Source organism: Galeopterus variegatus, unplaced genomic scaffold (genome assembly GCF_000696425.1).
Source record: "Galeopterus variegatus unplaced genomic scaffold, G_variegatus-3.0.2 Scaffold718, whole genome shotgun sequence".
Taxonomy (NCBI): Eukaryota; Metazoa; Chordata; class Mammalia; order Dermoptera; family Cynocephalidae; genus Galeopterus; species Galeopterus variegatus.
Window position 1 is genome coordinate 86306 of NW_007726829.1, and position 7256 is coordinate 93561.

Sequence of the window (7256 nt, forward strand, 5' to 3'; positions counted from 1 at the left end):
TTTCTCTTTGTAGAGAGATCTGGAATGAGTCCTGCTCTTTTGTCTTCTGCCTTTGCTTTTGTCCCAACTCTCCCCACAGGAGCCAAAGAGCAGCAAGACCATCCATGTCAGCAGCAGAGTGAAGTGTCACATCCAATCACATCCGACCTTGAGTTGTCTGCTGCCTGGGGGGACATTCCGCTTCTGTACAGTAAATACACACTCATGTTAACAAACAAAAGATAAAACAGCAGGGCAACAGGGGCTCTCATCCGTTGCTGGAAGGAATGCAAAAGGATCCAGCTGCATTGGAAGACAATTCGTCAGTTTCTTACAAAACTAAACACACTCTTACTTTGCCATCCAGCAATCACACACCTTGGTATTTATCCAAAGGAGTTGAAAACTTATGTCCGCACAAAAACTCACACACAAATGTTTATAGTAGCTTTATTTATAACTGCCAAAACTTGGAACATCCAAGGTGTGCTTCAGTGGGTGGGCATATAAAAAATTGGTGGTACATCCAGGCAATGGAATATTACTCAGCAATAAAAAGAAATGAGCTCTAAAGCCATGAAAAGACATGGAGAAATGTCAAATGCATATTAAGTGAAAGAAGCCAATCTGGAAATGCAATATACTGGATGATTCTGACTCTATGACATTCTAGAAAAGGCAAAACTATGGAGACAGTAAAAAATCAGGGATTACCTGGGGTTAGAGAGAAGGGAGGAATGAATAGGCCAAGCATAGAGGATTTTTTTTTTTCCTTTTTGTCTTTTTTCGTGACCGGCAACGGATCGCAACCCTCAGTGTCGCGCCCGTACCGGACCGGGACCGGCAACGGGATCGCAACCCTCGGTGTTGCTCCCGCACCTCGCTCAGCCAGTGAGCGGCCAGTCTGCATGTGGGATCCAAACCCTCGGCGGGAGCGCTGCCGCACTTCCCAAGCGGCGCACTGTAGCAGTGCGCCACCGGGCCGGCCCCTCATAGAGGATTTTTAAAGCTGTGAAAATACTCTGTATTATACTGTAGTGCTGGAATTATAGTACATAAGGTCCAATTTTGCTGTGAACCTATAAATTGCTCTAAAAAATAAAGTCTGTTTTTAAAATTGGCATCTTACATACCATTTGTAAATACCAAATAATATTCATAATTATTTTTATTGATTTAAAAAAATGAAACAAAATAAAATAGCCTAAATGGGTGGAAAGCAGAAAGGATTTCCATATGGTCTTTCAGAAACACTCTGTGCACATCTAAGTCTAGAAAGACATTTGCCACTTATGTGGCTTCTCATGCTTGGACCCCTGCCCACATGGGCCCCCAGTATGTGAGGACTGGGGCTCAGCTTTCCCACAATGGCAACTGCAGCAGGCACGTGCCCTGGGCTCAGGTGCTGTGAGCTAGGGGTGCTGCAGGTGCAGGCCAATCAGGTGGTGGGCAGTGGTGCAGTGCCTTGGGGTCTGGAGTCCCATCCTTCCTGGGCTGATCTTCAGGGTATTGCCACCAATACCCTGTGCATAGGCTCTCTCAGTTCCTGCTCATTTTCTGAGCCTGGGTCTTCCAGCCTCCCACCAAATTTGTTAGTTACTAGAGAGACTTCCAATAAATTCCTTTTTGCTTACCTTAGCTAGTGTTAGTTTCTGTTGATTGCAACCAAAATTTTTGGCTGGTACAGAAACCTACATCTTTAAAAAAAGGACAAGTGGATTCCATTTCTTTTTTTTTTTTTTTTTTAAAGATGACCGGTAAGGGGATCTTAACACTTGACTTGGTGTTGTCAGCACCACGCTCACCCAGTGAGCGAACCGGCCATCCCTACGTGGGATCCGAACCCGGAGCCTTGGTGTTATCAGCACCGCACTCTCCTGAGTGAGCCACGGGCCGGCCCTCCATTTCTGATCATGACAGAGTAGCTGGTGTGAAACTTGCCCTCCTATCAGCACTTGACATAGGAAAAAAAACAGCTTTCAGCCACTGGTCAGCTGGAGCTGTGGTCTCTGGAAGAAACGTGGGCTTCAAGCATACCCCCACATTCCCTCTAGCAAATTCCCTCCCTTTTTCAAGAGTCAGTCCTGAAAAATATCTGAAAGAAATAGGACATAAAAAGTGACACAGTAGGCTTGAAAAAGAACCTAATAGAACTTCAAGAATTGAAAAACACGTAGCTGAAATTCAGATCAATGGACAGGTTTGACAGCATAACACTTTATAGTCATCATGAGATACCGTAACACACTTCTTTCACTAATTGATGGGAAAAGAATTTCTTTTTAAAGTATAATTTATATTAGTGAATATGACCTAATAAGATTTAGCTTTTTTTGTTTGTTTTGTTTTGGTTTGCTTTCGGTGGCTCACTGGTACAGGGATTGAATCCTGGGCCTTGGTGCTATCAGAACCATGCTAATCAACCGATCAGCCCTTCTAAAAAAAGATAGTCAAGGGACTGGCCCATGGCTCACTTGGGAAAGTATGGTGCTGATAACACCAAGGCCATGGGTTCAGATCCCTATATAGGGATGGCCGGTTAGCTCACTTGGGAGAGCGTGGTGCTGACAACACCAAGTCAAGGGTTAAGATCCCCTTACCAGTCATCTTTTAAGAAAAAAAATATATATAGTCAATTGTCCCAGTACCATTCATTGAGTATTCCATTCTCTCCCCTCTGATTTGTCCTTTTTTTTTTTTTTTCTTTCAGCACTTTAAAAATGTTGTTCTAGTATTCTGGCCTCCATCGTTTCTGATGAGAAGTCAGCTGTATTCTTTTCAATTTCTTCCCCCTTTGTCTTTTATTCTGTCATTGCTTTCAGGATTTTCTTTCTTTTTTTTAAAGATGACCAGTAAGGGGATCTCAACCCTTGACTTGGTGTTGTCAGCACCACGTTCAGCCAGTGAGCCAACTGGCTATCCCTACATAGGATCTGAACCCGTGGCCTTGGTGTTATCAGCACTGCACTCTCCCGAGTGAGCCATGGGCCGGCCCCAGGATTTTCTTTTATCTTTGTCCAGCAGTTTGACCCAGGTATAGTTTTGTGTTTTCATTTTTTTTTTTTTTTTACTTTTTACAACTTTATTGACAGACACATCATAATCATATATATAGCTCACTGGGTGCACCCATGAGCTATATATATGCACCCATGGGCAAGAATGGATACTCATGATTAAAGGGATAAAAAAGAGCACTGAGAGCCACAGGAAGCCCCCACCACCTGGCAGCAGGCAAGAGCATGCATAGGGACCTAGGTAGGAGCCACAGGAAGCACCCCCCACCCAGCAGCAGATAACAGCATACTAAAAACACCACTTCAATCTGAATGGCCCACAACAGCCACTGCCATAGTAATAGCTACAGCTACCATGCAGGTGGCCTGCCAGACACTTGACTACATCAATACAAGGAGAGTCACCAGTGGAGACCAGAAAAAGAAGAAGTCTCTCAAAGCCCACTCCAGAGTAATAGAAGAAGCAACTGCTCTACCAGATGACCAGACATATGAAAATCCAAGAAAATATGACACCGCCAAAAGAATATAGTAATTCTCAAGTACTAGACCCTAGAGAGCAGGAACCCTTGATATGACTGAAAAGGAATTCCAAGCAACAATCTTAAGGAAACTCAATGAGATATGAGAAGACTCAGTTAGACAACATAATGAGATGAGAAAAAAAATCCAGGATATGAAGGAGGAAATTTACAAAGAGATTAATACCTTTAAAAAGAATATAGCAGAACTCATGGAACTGAAAGATTCATTCAATGAAACAAAAAAACACAATGAAGTGCTTAAGCAGCAGGCTAGAACAAGCAGAACAAATTTCTGACCTTTTTGAAAAAACCAGGTGAAAAAAAAAAAAAAAAAAAAGAGAGAGCTCCCCTCCCACCCACCCTCCACATGCATGTACCAGGACAGGCGTGTGAGGACAAAACAACTGTTGGCAAGCCAGGAAGAGAGCCCTTACCAGAAACTGAATCAGCTGGAACCTTGATCTTGGACTTTCTAGCCTCCAGAACTGATGTTAAAGCCAAAAAAAAAAAAAAGTTTTTATTTTTGAGAAGATAGACAAACTATTCACTAGGCTAACTTAAAAAGAAGGGAGAAGACCCACATAACAAAATCAGAAATGAAAAAGGAGACATTACAACCAATACCAGAGAAATACAAAGAATCATTGGAGACAGTTATAAGCAACAATACACCAACAAACTTGAAAACCTGGAGGTAATGTATATATTTTTGGACACATACAGGCTACCAAGACTGAACCAAGAAGAAACAGAAAACCTGGGCTGGGCTGTGGCTCACTCGGTAGAGTGCGGTGCTGATAACACCAAGGCCACAGGTTCGGATCCCATATAGGGATGGCCGGTTAGCTCACTGGCTGAGCGTGGTGCTGACAACACCAAGTCAAGGGTTAAGATCCCCTTACCGGTCATCTTTAAAAAAAAAAAAAAAAAGAAATAGAAAACCTGAACAGACCAATAACAAGCAATGAGATTGAAGTAGTAATCAGCAGTCTTCCAACAAAGAAAGACCCAGGACCAGGTGGCTTTACTGCTGAATTCTACCAGACCTTTAAAGAGGAATTAATATCAATTCTCTTCAAACTATTCCAAAAAATCGAAACAGAGGCCATTCTCCCAAACTCATTCTATAAGGCCAGCATCATCCTGATACCAAAACCAGACAAAGATACAACAAAAAAAGAAAACTACAAGCCAATATTTCTGATGAACATAGACACAAAAATCCTCAACAAAATATTAGCAATCAGTATACAGCAACACATCAAAAAAAATTATACACCATGATCAAGTGGGATTCATCCCAGAGATGCAAGGATGGTTCAACATATGCAAGTCAATAAATGTGATACACCACATCAACAAAATCAAGGACAAAAACCATATGATTATCTCAATAGACACAGAAGAAGCATTTGACAAAATTCGACATCGCTTCTTGACAAAGACTCTCAGCAAATTAGGTGTAGAAGGAAAGTATCTCAACACAATAAAAGCCATAGATGACAAAACTACAACCAATATCACTCTGAATGGGAACAAGACAAGGATGCCCCCTATTACCATTCCTATTTAACAATAGTATTGGAAGTACTAGCCAGAGTAATCAGGCAAGAGAAAGAAATAAAGGACATTTAGACTGGAAAAGACAAAGTCAAACTGTCCCTGTTTGCAGATGATATGATCCTATCTATAGAAAAACCTAAAGACTCTACCAAAAAACTCTTAGAGCTGATTAACAATTTCAGTAAAGTTGCAGGATACAAAATCATGCAAAAATCAGTAGCTTTTTTACACTCTAATAATGAAGTAGCAGAAAAAGAAATCAAGAAAGCTAGCCCATTTACAACACTCACCAAAAACAACAAGAACAACAACAACAGAAAAAAAAACCCTAGGAATCAATTTAACCAAGGAGGTGAAAGATCTCTACAATGAGAACTACAAATCACTGTGGAGAGAAATTAAAGAGGACATGAAAAGATGGAAAGACATTCCATGCTCTTGGATTGGAAGAATTAACATGGTGAAAATGTCCATACTACCCAAAGCAGTCTATAGATTCAATGCAGTCCCCATCAAAATACCAATAACATTCTTCACAGAAATAGAAAAAACAATCCTAATATTCACATGCAACAACAAAAGACCCTGAATAGCCAAAGCAATGCTGAGCAAAAATAAATAAATCAATAAAGCCAGAGGCATCACACTACCTGACTTCAAATTATACCACAAAGCTATAGAAACCAAAACAGCATGGTACTGGCATAAAAACAGACACTTAGACCAATGGAACAAAATGGAGAACCCAGAAATCAACCCACATACTTACAGCCAACAGGAGCATACATTGGGGAAAGGACAGCCTCTTCAATAAGTGGTGCTTGCAAAACTAGACACCCATATGTAGAAGAATGAAACTAGACCTGTATCTCTCACCATATAACAAAATCAACTCAAAATGGATTAAAGATTTATATATTAGACCCAAAACTATAAAACTAGAAAACATAGGGGAAAATAGGGAGTAGCACTGAGCAAAGACTTTATGAACAAGACCCCAAAAGCAAAGGCAATGAAAGGAAAAATAAACAAATGGGATTTTATCAAACTAAAAATCTTCTGCACAGAAAAAGAAACAGTTAACAGAGCAAAGAGACAAACTACAGAATGGGCGAAAATATTTGCAAACTATGCATGTGAAAAGGGATTAATATCCAGAATACACAAGGAACTCAAAAAACTTAACAGTAAACAAACAAGCAACCCAATTAAAAATGGGTAAAGTAGCTGGATAGGCATTTCTCAAAGGAAGACATACAAATGGCCAACAGTAACATGAAAAAATGCTCAACATCACTAAGCATTAGGGAAACGCAAATCAAAACCATGATGAGATGTCATCGCTCACCAGTTATCCTGGCCAGTCAAAAAGATAGAGAATAACAAATGCTGGCAAGGATGTGGAGAAAGGGGGACCCTCCTACAGTGTTTGTGGGACTGTAAATTAATGCAGCCGTTATGGAAAACAGTATGGAGTTTCCTCAAACAACTACAGATAGAACTGTCATACAATCCAGCAGTCCTGCTGCTGGGTGTATACCTAAAGGAATGGAAATCATCATGTTGAAGGGATACCTACACTCCCATGTTTATCGCAATTATATTTACAATGCTGAGTTGGAATCAACCTAAACATCCATTGACAGATGACTGGATAAGGAAAATGTGGTGTGTGTGTATATATATATATATATATATATGGGAATACTACTCTGCCATAAAAAGGAGTGAAATTCTGTCATTCGCAGCAACACAGATGGACTTAGAGAAAATTACGTTAAGTGAAATAAGTCAGGAACAGAAAGAGAAATACTGCATGTCCTCATTTGTAAGTGGGAGCTGAAAGAAAAAAAAGAAAGAAAGTATAACAATCAAAATAATCCTTGAACTCTCAAAAGGAAAGAATGGAACTGAGCACATCTGAGGTGGGAAGGGAGGAGAAGGAGGGGGGTTTAGGGAGAAATTGGTAAAGGGCCACACAAAATGTTTACATTGTGTAATGATTAAAAAAAAATAAAGCTAATAAAAATAACAACAACAACAACAACAAAACACTGAGATGGCAGGAGGCCCTAAGCCGGCATCCCCCAGCCACTGCAGAGCAGCCCATCCTCACAAGACCGCTAGCCTTCCTCAGGATTTCTAGGCAGGAGGAGTCCATGTCCAGGGGCAC